Source organism: Nelusetta ayraudi, unplaced genomic scaffold, assembly GCF_046127955.1.
Source record: "Nelusetta ayraudi isolate G7.1 ecotype Tasmania unplaced genomic scaffold, CSIRO-AGI_Nayr_v1 ptg000037l, whole genome shotgun sequence".
In the NCBI taxonomy this organism is placed as follows: domain Eukaryota; kingdom Metazoa; phylum Chordata; class Actinopteri; order Tetraodontiformes; family Monacanthidae; genus Nelusetta; species Nelusetta ayraudi.
This window is the reverse complement of record NW_027466087.1, coordinates 1227433-1245691: the sequence shown is the minus strand read 5'-3', so window position 1 is coordinate 1245691 and position 18259 is coordinate 1227433. Positions and strand designations below refer to the sequence as shown.

The following is an 18259-nucleotide window of genomic DNA, read 5'->3' as shown; positions in this document are numbered from 1 at the left end:
ATTTTTTTGACGACTTTTTACTACGACTCCTTTCATGAACACTTTACTGCCACGCGAGGAAAAACAACAGGACTCAGTATGACGGAATTCCATGAAATGTTTCACGTCAAAACAAAACTTTCATGAAATAGCGTGAGTTTGATGTAAAAAGAGAAACTTTTACAAATTAACTTGATAGTTTTGTGTAAAATCGTGAACATTTTAATGTTAAAAGGTGAAACTTTCACTAAATAACATGATTATATTACAATGTATGTCAGACTATTCCCATAATATCAATGTGACCCAAGGGCAACGACCTTCTCATCAACCCTCAACCTTCCCCCAAAAACATCACTACACCTCCCATGATGCCTTGCACCAACGCAGCACAACGCAGGCTGTTTGTATATTGAGACAGAACCTCTCAAAAACAGAGCAAATTTATTGACAAAACATTGTTTTTGAAGGTGAAACTTTGTCGACAGGTTTTCCTCCAGACACGGCTGCACAAGACGTATTAATGCAACACATTTTATATCAGCTGGTAATGACAGAACAACATCTGCAGCAAACATCTGATGTAGCATCTTCATCATGAGTCGGTTGAATCAGGAGGTCCCTGTCACATTTCTGACAGTCAAAGAAGCACAAAGATGAAAAAAATATCCAATAAGGATGAAGTTGATTTTTAAAACAATCTTCCCAACATGACCAATCGTGTGTTCTCACTAGTTTAAATAACAAAAATAGACAATTACAGTTTACAAATATCAATAACTTGTTTAAGTTGATATCTGATTGTTTTTGAAGTCAATGATGAATTTCAGAAAACCTCTGAGGGCTGAAAGATAAATGTTAAGTTTTGATGTGAGTGAGTTTGGTTTTTCATTTTTCTCAAAAAAATGGTTTATAAAAGCAAAAAACAAACAAAAAACAAACATTGTCATTTCTACATGATTGATTGAAGACATTTTTCCATCGTCCATAACTGGTTTCAAATCATTTTCAAACTCGATCAAAGAGTCAAATCCATCATGTTTATGCAATTCTTAATGTACTGGAGCTTGCGGGCCTAAATATTTTACATGTATGCACCTAAACAGTGGATCTAAGTGCCAATAAATCTTAATCTAAATCGAAATATACATCTGAATCTGAATCTGAATCTGAATCCTATTCCAAAACAGAAAGAAACTCCTTCTCAAACATCACTGAAAAATCTCTCTCACACATCCTGATGTCAGCAGTTTTCTGATCTCCAGCCTTTCCAACACTGAAAAATGGGAAGAGTTTCTCAGTGAAAGTGTCTTCATGAGTGAAGATGTGAGTCTGGTCCACAGCGTTGTAGAAGGAAACCTTCCCCTGGTCAAAGTCCAGCTGGACTCTGAGTCTCTCCACACTCTTCTCCACCGTGACAGTGTCACCAAGACCATCAGTGTATTTTCCATTTCTATATGATAAACACCAGAGTCCATATTTTGGTGAGGCAGATCTCTCACCCTTCCTGTCAGCTGACTCTTTAGCGACACCTATAGTCCAGTCTGGATGATCTCCCACCTCCACCTCCCAGCTGCGTTGTCCTGAGCTGAAACCTTCAGAACCCACAACACTGGGATGTCTAGTGTGTCTCTCTGGATTATCAGGAAGCTGTTGAGGTGTTTCTCCTCTATTTCTCACACTGGTCAGGTCATCAGACAGGTGGAGCCAGAGGTTTGCAGTGTTTGTGTCCAGGATGACTGGACTGAAGTTGACCTGGTCCTTCATCTTCTGCCACACTGAAGGACAGGTTGCCCAGGTGTTTGGCCACGTTGATCAGTGCTCCTGGGAGCAGCTGTGGCAGCTGTGGCTCTGACTGGGAGCACTGGTCTCTGGCTCTGCTCTGAAGGCCTTTATAACTGTTGAGGAAGACCATGGTGTCCTTCTGCTGCAGCTCCTTCTCAACAGCAGTGATGGTGCTGGACAGAGAAGACATCTTCGATACTCAGTGTGCGGACCAAACCTACGCTATGTGTAAAGAAATATGCAAAGAGATGTCCGAATCAATCCTTCGCTGCATAAATGAACGATTTGATGCATTTGAAGCGAAGTTTCATGCGCTTGCAGCTTCACAGGCTGAACTTCAAACTCGAGTGACCAATCAAGAACAAGCGCTGAGCGACCTTGACGTCCGCATGCTAAAATTGGAGGCTAAATGCACTGAGCTAACGAAACACAACGCTCAGCTCCAGACTAAAGTCCTTGACTTGGAAGCTCGCTCCCGGAGACACAATATTTAACTCGTGGGGATACCGGAGGATGAGGAGAAAGGTAGACCCACTGAATTTGTCTCCAAACTAATCCCTAAGTTGCTTGGTGATGAACATTTCCCGCATCCAGTTATGGTGGATCGGGCGCACCGATCCCTCCAGCCGAAGCCGGCTACCGGCACAAGACCGCGTACAATCCTGGCGCGCATCCATCACTTTCAGCAGAAGGAGTTAATTCTACGCCTTAGCAGACAACAGTCCATGGAATACAACGGAGGCAAAGTCCTTATCTTCCCGGACTATACCAGTGAGGTCATGGCTCAACGGCGAGCCTTCAAAAAAGTGCTACAGGCTCTACGCGACAAGGGATTAAAATACAGTTTACGGTACCCGGCCAAGCTTTACGTCTATCCAGGAGAAGATGAAGAGCCCAAGATTTTCGTGGACCCGGAGGAGGCGACGAAGTTCCTGAAGAAGGATAACGTACGGGAAGGAGATTGATCCGCACAGGCAAAACTTTTCTTTTTCTTTTATTATTATCATTATTATTCAACTCACGATTGTGCTAAGGGGATGTTACCATTTGTTCAAAACGGCTATGCTGCTTCCATTTTGAACTGCTGTCATACCCGTACATTTTGAGGTACTGTACTTTATTTATTTTTCTACGCGATGTCATTTGTTATTTTTGTTGACATTAGAATGTTGCAGAGAGGGGGCTAATGGTTTAGTCATTTGCCCAGTAGGTCCCGTTGTGATAATCACGCCTGCCATGCGCCAAGTTTGGGAAGGCGCAAGACGCGTGTGGAGAGGGGAGGGTGTGTGTAGTTATAGCATATTTTTCTTTTCTTTTCTTTTCTTTTCTTTTCTTTTCTTTTCTTTCCTTTCTTTTCTCCTTGCACGGTCAGTGCTTTATTTTGAAATACTTGGTTATACGGGAAGCATGATATGGATGGGACAATATTTCTTAAGAAAGTTTATGGTTGATGAATAGAGTGGTGAAATTTGTAAGCTTTAATGTGAATGGGCTTAATGGACCAATAAAACGGAAGAGAGTTTTGATGTATTTGAAAAAACTCAAAATAGACATTGCTTTCGTACAGGAAACCCATTTAACACCCCTAGAACATAGAAAATTGAAGAGAGATTGGATAGGGCACGTAATATCATCATCTTTTAACTCTAAAGCCAGGGGAGTGGCCGTCCTAATAAATAAGAACACCCCTGTAACAATTGGAGAAACCATTGTTGATACATTAGGTAGATATGTTGTGGTGAATTGTCAGATTTATTCAGAACCCTGGACCCTCTTGAATTTTTATGCGCCTAATTATGATGATGAGTCATTTATTCAAAATATATTCTTGAAGGTCTCAGGTGGACATAAAAACATTCTAATAGGGGGAGACTTCAATTTCTGCCTGGATCCTCTTCTAGATAAGTCAGCTCTATCAGTAACCAAATCTAAAGCAGGTAAAACCACCATTAACTTCATGAAGGAATTAAACTTAACTGATATGTGGAGGCAGATGCATCCTCAGGCCCGAGACTACTCCTTCTACTCTGGTCGGCATAACTCTTTCACTCGGATTGATCTTTTCTTGTTATCGACACACCTGACTCACAGAGCAATAGAATCTAAATATTTACCTAGAATATTGTCAGATCACTCTCCTTTGACACTGTCAATTTATATGCCTGAAAAAACTTCTAATGTCTATAGGTGGCGTCTCAACCCAACCCTCCTTCAAAAACCAGATTTTTGCAAATTCATAAGGGGACAGATTGAGTTATTTTGGGATACAAACTGTCCTTCTTCCCCCAACAGTTTCATATTATGGGACACACTTAAAGCATTTCTAAGGGGACAAATAATTTCCTATACCAAAGGTGTCAAAAAGAAATACATGGCAGAAATAGAGGAACTGGAAGCAGACATCTTAAAATTGGAAAAAGAGTTTCAACAATCAAAATCTAAAGCTTAGATATAATACACTGCATACTTATAGAATTGAAAAAAATATCATGAGAAGCAAACAAAGATACTACGAACTGGGAGAAAAGGCACACAAAATTCTATCTTGGCAACTAAAAAAAGAGGAAAGCTCTAGGACAATTAATTCGATTCAGACTAAAACAGGTTTGCTATCATATAACCCTAAATAAATTAATGATACATTTAAACAGTACTATACGCAGTTATACACATCAGAACCTCCAGAAGATATGAATAGTGTTGATGAATTTTTGTCCATGATTGAACTGCCCAAGCTCAGCAAGGAAGATCAAGATAGCCTTGATCGTCCTTTTATACAAACAGAAATTGAAAAAGCTCTTCGCTCATTACAAGCAAACAAATCACCAGGAGAAGATGGGTTCCCTCCAGAATTCTACAGGGAATTTAAGGATTTACTTCTCCCACTTCTTATTGATGTCATCAACTTAGGCTCAGAAACAGGAACACTTCCTGATTCTTTCTCTACAGCGATAATTACTGTCATTCATAAAAAAAAAAATAAAGATCCATTGAATTGCTCCTCTTACCGGCCAATCTCATTGTTAAACACAGATTATAAATTGATTTCCAAAGCCCTGGCTAACAGGCTTAGTCAATACCTGCCTCAACTAATAAACCCGGACCAAAGTGGTTTTATCTCAAAACGTTCCTCAGCTAATAATCTATGCAGCCTATTTAATATTATTAATTTAACAAAATCTGAAACAGAACCCAGTATAGCTGTGGCTTTAGATGCTGAGAAAGCCTTTGATAGGTTAGAATGGGCATATTTATTTAAAGTGCTTGCCAAATTTGAGTTTGGCCCACTATTTATTAAATGGATCCAAACTCTGTACCATAAACCCCAAGGTAAAATTAGCACCAATGGACAAATTTCGCCTGCATTCCCTCTAGGCAGATCAAGTAGACAGGGATGTCCTTTATCCCCAGCACTTTTTGTTTTAGCAATTGAACCCTTAGCTCAAACAATTAGAAATGATCTTGATATAAAAGGTTTCCAGGTTGGTCAGACAACTCATAAAATTAATCTTTTGGCAGATGACATCATTTTGTACTTAAAAGATCCTGGTAACTCTCTCTCCAAACTGCAAACTGTTTTGAATATGTATGGTAATATTTCTGGTTACAAAGTAAATTTGGAAAAAAGTGAAATTATTCCTTTAACGAATTTTGACCACTCTGAACTTCAGCAAACAAGTCTATTTAAATGGCCTACAGATGGTATAAAATATCTTGGTATATTTGTAGACAGCAATCTCAAAAACCTGTATAAACTGAATTATCTCCCACTGCTCAGTAAGATTGAAGAAGACTTGCGTAGATGGACGTTCTTGCCTCTCACCTTGATTGGCAGAATTAATTGTGTTAAGACGAACGTACAACCAAGGTTACAATATTTGTTTCAATCTCTACCTATTCCATTACCACAATCCTTTTTTCGAACCCTCAATGGATATGTCAGACAATTCTTATGGAACCATAAAACACCTCGGGTATCCATTGAGAAACTAACGTGGGATCATCGTTCAGGGGGACTTCGATTGCCCAGTTTTAAGAAATACTACTTGGCAGCTCAAATGAGATTCATCTCATCTTTCTTCGAGGGCAGTGAGGCCCCCAACTGGATACAAATTGGTCTGCACCCCTTGAAAGAAAAAACTCCCAGTGACTTCATTTATAAACATAACTCTGCAACTATAAACAAAAAGACATTTAACCCTATATTTAGACATTTAATTAAAATTTGGCACGAGGTCCACAAAAGCCTTGGACTGAAGATGAAATTGTCCCCTAAAACTCCTTTAAAACAGAATTATCTTATACCCATGACTCTTAACAATAAGATCCTAGACCAATGGCATCATAAAGGAATACAACATTTGGAGGACTGTTTCGATACTGGACTTTTCATGACATTTGAACATATGTACGGGAAATATAACTTGTCCAAGCAAACTTTTTTCTGTTATCTCCAATTAAGATAATTCCTGAGATCTAATTTAGGTTCGGAAATGACTCAGCCTGTTATGAATAATGTGGAAAAGCTTCTTCATGGGAGGAACACACAAAGATTCATTTCTAAGATGTACCACCTGCTGTTGAATGAGAGCCCAAAGTCAGGCTTACATAAGTCCAAGATGAAATGGGAGTCAGATCTGAACATTACAATTAACGAACAACTCTGGGAAGATCTTTGCCAAAATAGGTTGTTAAATATCATCAATGCCCGATATAGATTGATTAACTATAACATTTTACATCAATTATACCTCACCCCAGAAAAATTACATTCATTTAAATCTGATGTGTCAGATATGTGCTTTAGATGTGACATTGAAGTGGGTTGCTTTTTACATTGTACTTGGTTGTGTATTAAAGTGAAACCTTTCTGGCATGATGTCTGCTCTACTTTAACCAAAATCATTTTATTTATTTATTTATTTTTTATTTTCTTTGGGGGGGGGGGGGAGTGACAGGTTTCTTGATTAGTTTGTGCCTATATACTGCTGGTATATTGACTTTTTTGTTTCTTTGTGTGATAAATGTAAAAACTGAAAATAAAATATTCCAAAAAAAAGAGAAGACATCTTCTTCTGAATCTCCTCCATCTCTCTGATCACAGTCTTCCTCTTCTGCTCCTCTTCCTCCCTCAGAGCTGCCAGTCTGGACTCCTCTTCCTCTCTCAGGAAGAGGCGGAGCTTGTCAAACTCTGCTCTGATCTGCTTGTCTGTGGACGACGCCTGCTTCTCCAAGTGTTGAATCACTTGTTTGAATTTTAACTCAACTTCTCCGTATTTCTTCTTCTTGTCCTTTAAAGCTGTGAAGTTGGACTTCAGCTTCTCCTTCAGTCCTGGGACTGCTTCTTCCACAGGAACCACCTTGTGATGCTGGTGGAGAGAAAACTCACACACAGGGCACAGAGCTTTCTGCTCATCCTCACAGAACATTATGGACTCTGCTTTGTGTTTGCACAGCAGCTCCACCTTCACTGCTTCCACTGTCTCAGACGATCCAGACTGCTGGCTGTCAGCCAACGACTCAACCAGTTGCTTCAGGGCAAAGTCTGGATGCAGACTATCCTTTGAGGAGTTTCTTTTACATACGGGACAGTTTTTGCTTTCATTCTTCTCCCAGAAGGTCTGCAGACACTTGGAGCAGAAGCTGTGGTTGCAGGTCAGAGTCACTGGGTCTTTGAAAGTCTCTAAACAAACTGAACAGTTGAGTAGACTTTCTACACAAGCTAATTTCTCTGCCATTTGAGCAGATATTCCTCCCAGCCAGATGCATTGAAATATTTATTTCCAGTTGGGAAAGTCAGACTCACCGACTCAGTCTGTGTCCTGTGGAACTGCAGATAAAAAACCTCCAATTGTTTTGCTCAAAGCAGATACTCTGCAATGCCAGCTAATGGTGTCCCAGCTCCTTGTAACAAGACGTTGATGACCTTGTTGGTGCTTTATTAAGGTGACAGTCCTCTTGACTGTCTGAGGCTGCTTATATTCTGTGGAAAACAAGTAAACAAGCAATATTTTATACCCCCATCCATCCATAAATAAAATTTATTTGGTTTTCCTCCCTTTAGAAAGGTTCTCACATTTTCATAAGAATCTCCATACATCAATAAGAGTCCCAGTGCTCCCAGTTAGCTGCCATCTTGCACCAGCATATTTCTAAGGAAGCCTGGTGTGGACAATCCAGCTGCCTTTCCTATGTAAATATACATTTGTAGCCACACATCTGCAATGTAAAAAGTCCACACTGTTTGACCTCCGCTGAATAATTAACTGCAGTCAAGGTCATTCAAAGTCATTGCACCTGGAATATTTGCTTTCTTTGGAATGACAGTCAGTGTGACCTTTAACCTGAAATGGCAGTAAGGCCAAAGTGTTGCATTGGGCCGATTGGGACACAACTGAGTGTAATGGGTGTGTCTCTTGTGATGTTGTAAACATGCCCGTTAACTTGTGTATCTTGCGTTGTGTTCATGGAGACATGGACTCAGATTGCAGTGTTTGCTGCCACTTTATTCCTGGCTTTCATTGAACGCAGCACAGAGTGTATGAAGAGACAAATGAACGCAGACTGTGATGCCAGAACGACGCTGAAGTTGGCGCCACATTCGCCGCGGTGCTACTCAAGTTTCGATTCCACCTTAAAAAATAGTTCCGCGATTTGACCACTAGATGGCAGTGCTTATTCCAACACTGTTCAATATAAAAAATAAATAAATCATTATGTCTATGTTGACGAGGATTTCTGACTAAATTATTATTATCATTGGAAAGCCTGGGAGCTCTGCTTTCACAATCAGTTGACATAGTCCACAATCCACCTGAAAAACTGAAAAATATAATATCAATGGCAAAGTTGTCAAATTTGGAGTCCCCCCAAAAGGTCAAAAATGATTTCCTATATTGTATGTCAACTGATTGTGATAGTAGAGCTCCCAGGCTGTACGATGATACCTCACATTTCAATTTCTACTGTATAATTTTGGAAAAAATCCACCTCAACATAGACATAATGATCCACTGAATGTTATATGTTGAAAAGTGTTGGGATAGGCACAGCCATCTAGCGGTCAAATTGAGAATTTTTCTTTTAAGGTGGAATCGAAACCTAAGAAGCACCGCTGCGAATGTGGCGCCAACTTCAGCGTCGTCAATTCAATAAAATATTCTTCAAAGTTATTTATAAAACAGAACCAATACATATAACTATGAATCTCAATACCTGTATGAAGAGACAAATGAACGCAGACTGTGATGCGTACACATACACACACATGAGAAAAAGCTCCAGAAAGAAAAATGTACTAGCGATCAAAATAACGAGGCACGTCTGCAACATTCTCCACACGAAAAACACACCCCGGACATTTCACAGTCTTCATTTATCACGCCTACATATATATTTATAAACCCGTAACAGGTTCACTAAAACCAAGTAGAACCGGAAAGGAGAAATGGAAACCGCCCTGCTCTCAGTGGGCGCAGCACAGACTGACAGCGTCCAAACTCTCTGACTGGAGCCCTGTTCCAAAAAGAATTTCCCTTGGGATAAATAAAGTATTTCTGATTCTGATTCTGATTCTGATTCTGATGAGCTTTATTGAACATCTTGAAAAGAGCAGAACCACACAACCACAGCTCGCTGTAATATACAGATAAAAACTACATCATATGCAGTAATACAGGATTGTGATGATATGTTTTCTGACAGTACTTGCAGCCGATCATTTGCAAACCTCTGAGGTTTTTAAAGAGCTTTATTTATTGTTTTCTCATCATTAAGTTAATACATATAATACATAAGCAGAATATGCACTGATGGAAGAAACAAGAGAATAAATCCCCACCTGTGGATTTCACACAGTAACAGCTGAGCACATGCAGTATTTTAACATGGCAAGTCAAAGTACTCAAAGTACTACGACCCTTCTGTCATTAATATCCAGCTGTTTTTCCCTCTGATGACGTCATACCTCACACCAAATGTCATTTTACATATCAGCTGATTAAAAACACTGATACACAAACGATGCAAAGCGCTGCACTGCTTCACTCAATGGACGCGTGAAGGCCAGAACAACAGAGGGCGCCAGAGAGCAACAGTATTTGTCCTTGTAAAGTGAGATGTATAGATTGTATGTATTTATTTCATTTCTAGTAAACCTTAAACCAGATTAAACAGCAGTTGTGAGTCCCAGAGTTGAAAGTGGAACACAGACAATGAAACAACCTTGAATAATAATCATGATATTGACGATGATAACGATGATGATGAATGTCGTTCAGATATGAATTTTTTTTTTTTGTTTATTTTATGTCCCTTTGAGGACCTTCCTCTAGGTGGGTGGAGGTCCTTGGTAGCAGCATGATGTTGAAGGAGCGCGCGAAGTTGTTGTGGCAGGAGCAGCTGTGTGCTTGGTCTATGAAGGGCAGCAGCAGCAGCAGCAGCAACGCCAGCAGGAGGAGCCAGAGAGGCAGCGCCAGCGGACTACTTGATAGTTTTGTGTAAAATTGTGAACATTTTAACATTGAAAGGTGAAACTCTCACTAAATAACATGATTATATTTTAAGTTTTACATCAAACTATTCCCATAAAACCTTCCTCATCAACCTTCCCCAAAACATCACTACACCTCCCATGATGCCTTGCACCAACACTGCACAATGCACAATGGATGCTGTTTGTGTATTGAGAAAGAAAATCACAAAAGCAGAGCAAACATTGTTTTGAAGGTGAAATGTCGTTAGGTTTTTCCTGCAGTCATTTTAAATCAGCTGGTAATGACAGAACAACATCTACAGCAAACATCTGATGCAGCATCTTCATCATGAGTCGGTTGAATCAGGAGGTTCCTGTCACATTTCTCACAGCCAAAGAAGCACAAAGATGACATCTGATTGTTTTTGAAGTCAATGATGAATTTCAGTAAACCTCAATTAGCTGAAAGATAAATGTTTTGAAGTGAGTGAGTTTGGTTTTTCTTTTCTCTCAAATAAATGGTTTATAAAAGCAAAAAACAAACAAAAATCAATCATTGTCATTTCTACATGATTGATTGAAGACATTTTTCCATCGTCTATAACTGGTTTCAAATCATTTTCAAACACGTGATTTTCAATCAAAGACTCAAAACAGCCTGAACCTCTACTTGGCAAAGAGCCCCCCTGTTAGCAACGAGCTAACGCATCGCTAACAACTCGACCTCCTTCTCAAACATCACTGAAAAATCTCTCACACACATCCTGATGTCAGCAGTTTCCTGATCTCCAGCCTTTCCAACACTGAAAAATGGGAAGAGTTTCTCAGTGAAAGTGTCTTCGTAAGTGCAGATGTGAGTCTGGTCCACAGCGTCGTAGAAGGAAACCTTCTCCTGGCCAAAGTCCAGCTGGACTCTGAGTCTCTCCACACTCTTCTCCACCGTGACAGTGTCACCAAGACCATCAGTGTATTTTCCATTTCTATATGATAAACACCAGAGTCCATATTCTGGTGAGGCAGATCTCTCACCCTTCCTGTCAGCTGACTCTTTAGCGGCACCTATAGTCCAGTCTGGATGATCTCCCACCTCCACCTCCCAGCTGTGTTGTCCTGAGCTGAAACCTTCAGAACCCACAAGACTGGTATATCTAGTGTGTCTCTCTGGATTATCAGGAAGCTGCTGAGGTGTTTCTCCACATCTCACACTGGTCAGGTCATCAGACAGGTGGAGCCAGAGGTTTGCAGTGTTTGGGTCCAGGATGACTGGACTGAAGTTGACCTGGTCCTTCATCTTCTGCTACACTGTGAAGGACAGGTTGCCCAGGTGTTTGGCCACGTTGATCAGTGCTCCTGGGAGCAGCTGTGGCTCTGAATGGGAGCACTGGTCTCTGGCTCTGCTCTGAAGGCCTTTATAACTGTTGAGGAAGACCATGGTGTCCTCCTGCTGCAGCTCCTTCTCAACAGCAGTGATGGTGCTGGACAGAGAAGACATCTTCTCCTGAATCTTCTCCATCTCTCTGATCACAGTCTTCCTCTTCTGCTCCTCTTCCTCCCTCAGAGCCGCCAGTCTGGACTCCTCTTCCTCTCTCAGGAAGAGGCGGAGCTTGTCAAACTCTGCTCTGATCGGCTTCTCTGTTGACGACGCCTGCTTCTCCAAGTGTTGAATCACTTGTTTGAATTTTAACTCAACTTCTCCGTATTTCTTCTTCTTGTCCTTTAAAGCTGTGAAGTTGGACTTCAGCTGCTCCTTCAGTCCTGGGACTGCTTCTTCCACAGGAACCACCTTGTGACCCTGGTGGAGAGAAAACACACACACAGAACACAGCGCTTTCTGCTCATCCTCACAGAACATTATGGACTCTGCTTTGTGTTTGCACAGCAGCTCCACCTTCACTGCTTCCACTGTCTCAGACGATCCAGACTGCTGGCTGTCAGCCAACGACTCAACCAGTTGCTTCAGGGCAAAGTTCACCGGTGGAAAATCCATTGAGGATTTTCTTCTACATACAGGACAGTTTTTGCTGTCATTCTTCTCCCAGAAGGTCTGCAGACACTTAGAGCAGAAGCTGTAGGTGCAGCTCAGAGTCACTGGGTCTTTGAAAGTCTCTAAACCAGGGGTCTCAAATTTGTGGCCCGCGGGCCAATTGCGGCCCGCAAGATGATATTTTGTGGCCCGCACCTTAATATGAAAGTTTAATATTAGTGCGGCCCGCGAGTTTTATAAGAATGGCACTTCACAGTGTTGTGTGCGGAGCTTAACAAACCTACCAATCACAGTGGGGTATATGGCTCTCAGGGCGGGGCATCGACAGGGCTGTATATGTACTGTACTAGATTGTGTACCAGATACTGTATTCAAATTTAGAAATGTTTTTTTGTTGCTACACTGTGATGTGTTTTTAGCCCCACTAAGCCCACTACTATCAACTGGAGAGTGTGAGGTCAGGACATCCCAGAAGCCACTGGTGGAGCTGAATCCTCAGTGGAAGAAACAGGACTTGGAGCAGCTGCTCAGTGAAGGCAGCAGCAACACAACCACTGCTTTTGCTCTCATCATCCACGGCTGGAACATCTCAGCATGAAGGTTTCACACATCAACAACACACTGATCTGCTCTCACTTCAGAGTTCTCCATCCAACTCAACCTGGTTTCTCATGTGAAGCACAAAGATGAATTTGTCAAAGTCTGACAGCGTTGTGAAGGTTGTGTAGTTGATATCACACCTTTATTTTAGGGTGAAAATATTGTTTTTTATGAGACTTTATTTCTGGTTTATGATCATAAATCAATCAATCAGATAAAACATGCTTCATCTGGAACAGACAAAGTGACTCACAACACAAACTGCCGCTTCCAGATAAATTGTTTTTCATTCATAAAATTAATATTGATCCCTTATAGCTACATTCAATTTATTGGGTTTTGTGAAAATGCAAAAGGCAAAAAAACAAAACCAAACCAGGAATGTTTTCCTGTATCTATGTGAATTTATTTCCATCACATCAGTCTGGACTCTGGCTCTTTGACGGACAGAAGTCAATGGTGTATCGTGTTTATATATTTGTGTATATAATTATAATGTCAGCTCGGTTTTCTGTTCAGTTTTTCTTCCCGTCTGCAATGTGTCCTGTTGGCCACTGAGTGGCGCTGTCGGCCCTGTGTGGATCTTCTTGGTGTTCCAGGTGCTGGAGAGTGATTGGCTGGTGCCACTATTGGAGGACGACCACAGCGCCTCCTTCTCTCTTTTTTTCTTCTTCTCGCTCTCAACCGGAGGCCATGTACAGCAGCAACAGCAGAACTTGTGTTGGTTCTAGTCTCCGTGTTCAGTCTGTCTCTTCTTTGTTCTCATGGTAGTTTCCCGACTTCTTCTTTGAGATCGTCCACTAGCCTGGAGGGGAGGGAAGCCATTTCTGTTGAAACCTTCATCTCCAGTGTTTAGCCAAGGAGCTCAGTTTGGGTGTCATTGTTATTTTGTTCTTGTTCTTTCAATAGGGAGGGAAGGTCTTTAAAAGAGCCCTTCTGTTCATTATTTTGGCCACGCCCTCCCCGATGCCTATGCAAAGATGGAGACTGGGAATAAAATCCATTTTGTGGACTAACACGCAGTCTTCCTTGAGAGCTGGGAGAAGGGGGAGAGATTCTATGTTGTGTTCTAGCGCCCCCTCGGCTGGGGCAGAACACATGGACAAAAGGCCAATAAAACCACCAGGTGCCCAGTTCAGAAAGAGAAGAAGATTTTTTGATTTTGATTTAAAAAAATAAAATTTAATTGCCGCTCTTATTTACATAATAAATCATAAATCAAACTAAATGAATAAAACTTTTAAATAAGCACGTCACTAAAAAAAATAATTCCCCCTTTGTCACCGCACACAACGCACCGTTAAAAGTCCACATTTCATTAAAAAAAAAAAATCCAAGTCCCCTGCCCTCCTGTAAAACATGAAATCAACACATAGTCTGGACTGGATCAATTACTTGCATATGACAGAGGGATCGACCTCTGCCCCATCATTTATCTTCCTTTTACGGCTCAACCACACCCCCAGCTTAGCCTGGCTGAAAACAAAGTTTAAAACCTGGCCTTTCCTCTTGCTCTGGCGACTGTATTTTAATATATCACAATAAATTACACAGTTCTGCGTTGCGTTAATGAGGCACATAAAAGACGAAAAACACAGCCCTCAAGTCATCTCTGAGACCAACTATCCTGCACACCCGTTAACCAGAGAAGGAAGATTCTGTACTACCAATTGTCAAAGAGGCTCCAGATGTCAATCTGGTTTTTGAGCCCATCCAGCAAGAGGAAGGCAGACCATCAAGAGAAGCTCCAGTCGATGAAACTGAGAAGTGGAGAGGCCTCGGCATTCCACCCAAGAAGAGGAAAAGGTCTTCCTACCTCTGTCCTTGTCCTGAGTGGTTCCATGTCGATCCATCTGTGACAACCAAGAAAATAAATGGGGGGTTGTTAAGGAATGGTGTAAAATATTTGCTTTGTAGATGTAAGGCTAGTTAACAGTCTGGTTCCAGGGGGTGATCAACTCAATGGGTCTGTCTATTAAAACAGTCAGATGGAGGCAGATGAGGTGATGATCCAATAGTTTATTGTAAAGGGTATTGTTTGTACTGGTTTTTCTGATGGAAGGAAATAAAATAAAGGGTAAATATTGAGCCAATCAACACAGGGCCTCTATTCTAAACAAACATTCTTGAAATAAGGAATAACGCTCTGAACATAAACAGGCCGCACATAATCAGTTTCTAAATACAGAAATATAACATAAACTCACATTTCACGGACTCAGTACAGACATCTACGCTGTGGCTCCTGACATGCGGCCAGCCAGCTCCTTTGTTCTCAGGGAAAAGGGGTGTGACATTGTAGAGCTGGCTTCCTATATAACTTAAGCTCCGCCCTCCTTGGCCATGATGGATGCAGGTAGAGGAGGGGGAAGTATGAAGGTGCAATGAGGAGGTCGGGGATTTTCCACAGCCGCCCCTCAAATATGTCAGTGTACATATTTGACGTGAAGGAAAATCCTTAGGTCAGGGGAAGAGGTTCCAGGTCATCATCTTTGATTTCGGTGAGAACAACCAGCCGACTGACAGGACGCACATAGGTTTTTTCCTTTATCCGCACTTCAGCGACTCTGACTCTGCCATCTGAGCTTGAGAGGAGTTTTTGGATCTTCCCTATCGGCCATGACGCACGGGGCAGATTGGGATCCACAACCATAACAACAGTATCCAGGGTGAGATTTGGTTTGTCGATTGTCCATTTTGGTCGTGATTGAAGTGTCGGTAGGTAGTGTTTGACAAAGCTTGCCCAGAATTGGTCGGCCAGGACTTGACTGTGGTGCCATCTCCTCGTTCCTAAGAGTTCCGGACGGGCATATACGACTTGAGGTAGGGCGGCCTCCAGCCGCCCCATGAGGAGAAGGTTTGGAGTAACTGGGTCAGGATCGGAAGCGTCGGATGATAGGTATCCGAGGGGCCTGGAGTTAAGGATCTCTTCCACTTCTGTCAGGATAGTTCTGAGCACTTCCTCTGTGACAGTTTGATTTCCCAGGGTCACACGCAATGCAGCCTTAATAGCTCTCACCTCTCTTTCCCAAACTCCCCCGAAGTGGGGAGCACATGGGGGATTCCTCAAGAATCGGACTTTGGATCGCTCAAGTGCCTCCTGGAGGGCAGGGGTCAACTGGTCGAAGGCCTTTTGGAGCTCCCTCTCCCCTCCGACAAAGTTAGTGCCATGATCAGAAATTACCTCATATGGGGTTCCACGGCGAGCTACAAAGCGGCGAAAGGATAAAAGGACGCTATCGGTGTCTAAGCTGGTGAGCAGATCTACGTGGATGCAGCGTGTGGTGAGGCATTTGAAGAGTATTCCCCATCTCTTCTCCTGTCTGCGGCCAATTTTTATTAAAAAGGGGCCGAAACAATCCATGCCTGTGGACCAGAAAGGAGGTTTTAACAGCCGCAGGCGAGAGGGAGGTAGGTCAGCCATCCTCGGAACCAGGGGGTTTGCTTTCCACCTTTTGCAGCCTGTGCATGTGTATTGGTGTTTCCTGATTGCCTGTCTCCCGCGCAAAATCCAATAATTCCTCCTGAGGCTGGCGAAGACTCTCTCCGCACCAGGATGATGTAGTTTGTGGTCGTATTCCTTAATAAGCAGTCGTGTGATGTGGGACTTTGGATCCAGGACTACAGGGTGAATACAGTTATAATCCAGGTCCTCACTCTTGCGCAGTCGACCACCCACTCGGATCAGATTCGAAGTGTGATTGAACTCTGGAGCTAAGTTGTTCAGCCGACTTTGAGTGGAGATGGCCGTACCCGTCTGTAGTGAGGCATATTCCTCTGGAAAACTCTCCTGCTGCCCATGCTGCAGAAGAAGGGTCTCCACTTGTGATCTCTCAGGAGGTTGGGAGCTTGCATCCAAGGACGAGATGTGTTGAGAGGTTGCAACCACTAAGTCTTCCCAGCTCTGGAAGTGGAGGATGTCAGAGGGAACGTTAGCTAGTATGACATGAGTGGTACCGCAGAACATAGATTTTCTCAACTCGTCTGCTGCATTAGTGGAAGGGGCAGATGGATTCACAGGCCACTGATTGGGAGACATATGTAAGAAAGGGGGGCCCTGATTCCATCGGTGTGGTACCGCGAGGTCGGCAAGGGTCTTTCCTCTGGTAATATCATCTGCTGGGTTATTCAATGAGTCAACATACCTCCAGTCTGAGGCATTAGTGTACTCCAGGATTTCTGTGAGCCGATGGGCAACGAAGATCTTGTATCGGCAGGACTCTGATTGCAGCCAGGTGAGAACCGTAGTGGAGTCGGTCCACATCACCAACCAGTGGAGAAGGAGAGTGAGTTCGGTTTGCAGCATCCTGGCTAGCTGGGCTCCGGTGAGAGCAGCGCACAGCTCCAGGCGGGGGATGGTGATCTGCCGTCTCGGTGCCACTCTTGAACGAGCCATGACGAAGGAGATGTGAACCTGGCCCATTGAGTTCACTACTCTCAGGTAGGCAACAGAACCATAAGCTGCTTCAGAGGCATCACAGAACACATGTAATTCTCTGGTTATTGCTGAGTCTTGTTCTTCGGTGGGTCCATAACACCTTGGGAGTTTAATTTCAGCCAGATGTGGAAGCTCCCTTTCCCATGACATCCAAGCTCTGACAAAGGTTTCAGGGAGGCACGGGTCATCCCACTCACGTTCCTTGGACCACAGTTGCTGAAGCAGGACTTTGGCACGGGTAGTGAAGGGGATGATGAGCCCAAGGGGATCATACTGGCTGGCTAATATCCTGTACACATTGCGGAGGGTGAGAGCCTGGTACTCAACTGGTCGGTGTTTGTACCCTAACATATCTGAGGAGCAGTGCCACACTAAGCCCAGTGTTCCTTCACAGGGGTCAGCCCAATCTTTACTAAGCCACAGTTCAGTGCTCTCCGAGCGGGCCTCTTTAGGCAGGTGGTGGACAACTGAGGGGGAGTTGCTGATCCACTGCCGGATCTCAAAGCCACCAGAGGCAAGCAAGGCACGCAGCCAGTCCAACAGACTTCTGGCCTGTTCTTTGGTGGGGAAACTCTGCAGACAGTTGTCTACATAAAAGGAAGATAGGACTGATGTTAAGATGTCTTCCTGACCAACATGGTTGTCTTTCATGTGTCGCTGCAGGGCATAGGTGGCGCAGCAAGGGCTGCATGTGGTACCAAAGGGCAGAACTTGCCACTCATAGACTTCCACTGGTTCTTCCCGTTGCATGTTTCGCCAGAGGAAACGAAGGAGTGGCCTGTCCTCAGCCAGCAATCTGACCTGGTGGAACATGGCTTTGATATCACCAGAAATGGCAATGGAATGCTGACGGAAGCGCAGCAAGACACCCATCAAGGAAGGGCCTAAAACTGGGCCAGGAAGAAGATATTCGTTCAGTACTTGCCCTTGGTAATGAAACAAACAGTTGAACACCAGACGATGCTTGCCATTGTGTTCCACAAGATGGTGAGGTATGTAC

General features: G+C 42.9%; 1 protein-coding gene, 1 long non-coding RNA gene and 2 pseudogenes across 2 annotated transcripts in view; 1 reads left to right on the top strand and 3 right to left on the bottom strand.

Annotated features, from left to right (window-relative positions):
* Positions 1-13191, top strand: part of LOC142892570 (ribonuclease inhibitor-like) — a 244527-nt gene extending 231336 nt beyond the window's left edge. The window contains exon 6 of the mRNA XM_076032781.1: positions 12684-13191. The gene's annotated coding sequence lies outside the window, so the exon portion shown is untranslated. The remainder of the gene's footprint in view (positions 1-12683) is intronic.
* On the bottom strand, positions 407-7647 carry LOC142892595 (E3 ubiquitin-protein ligase TRIM35-like; annotated as a pseudogene).
* Positions 10552-12283, bottom strand: LOC142892567 (nuclear factor 7, brain-like; annotated as a pseudogene).
* A 20-nt stretch (positions 13192-13211) lies between the features above and the next one.
* On the bottom strand, positions 13212-13746 carry LOC142892580 (uncharacterized). Its single transcript, XR_012927461.1, has 2 exons — positions 13463-13746; positions 13212-13423 (listed from the first exon to the last, which is right to left on the bottom strand). It is a non-coding gene; the product is annotated as an uncharacterized LOC142892580 (long non-coding RNA).
* Positions 13747-18259: the final 4513 nt, after the last annotated feature.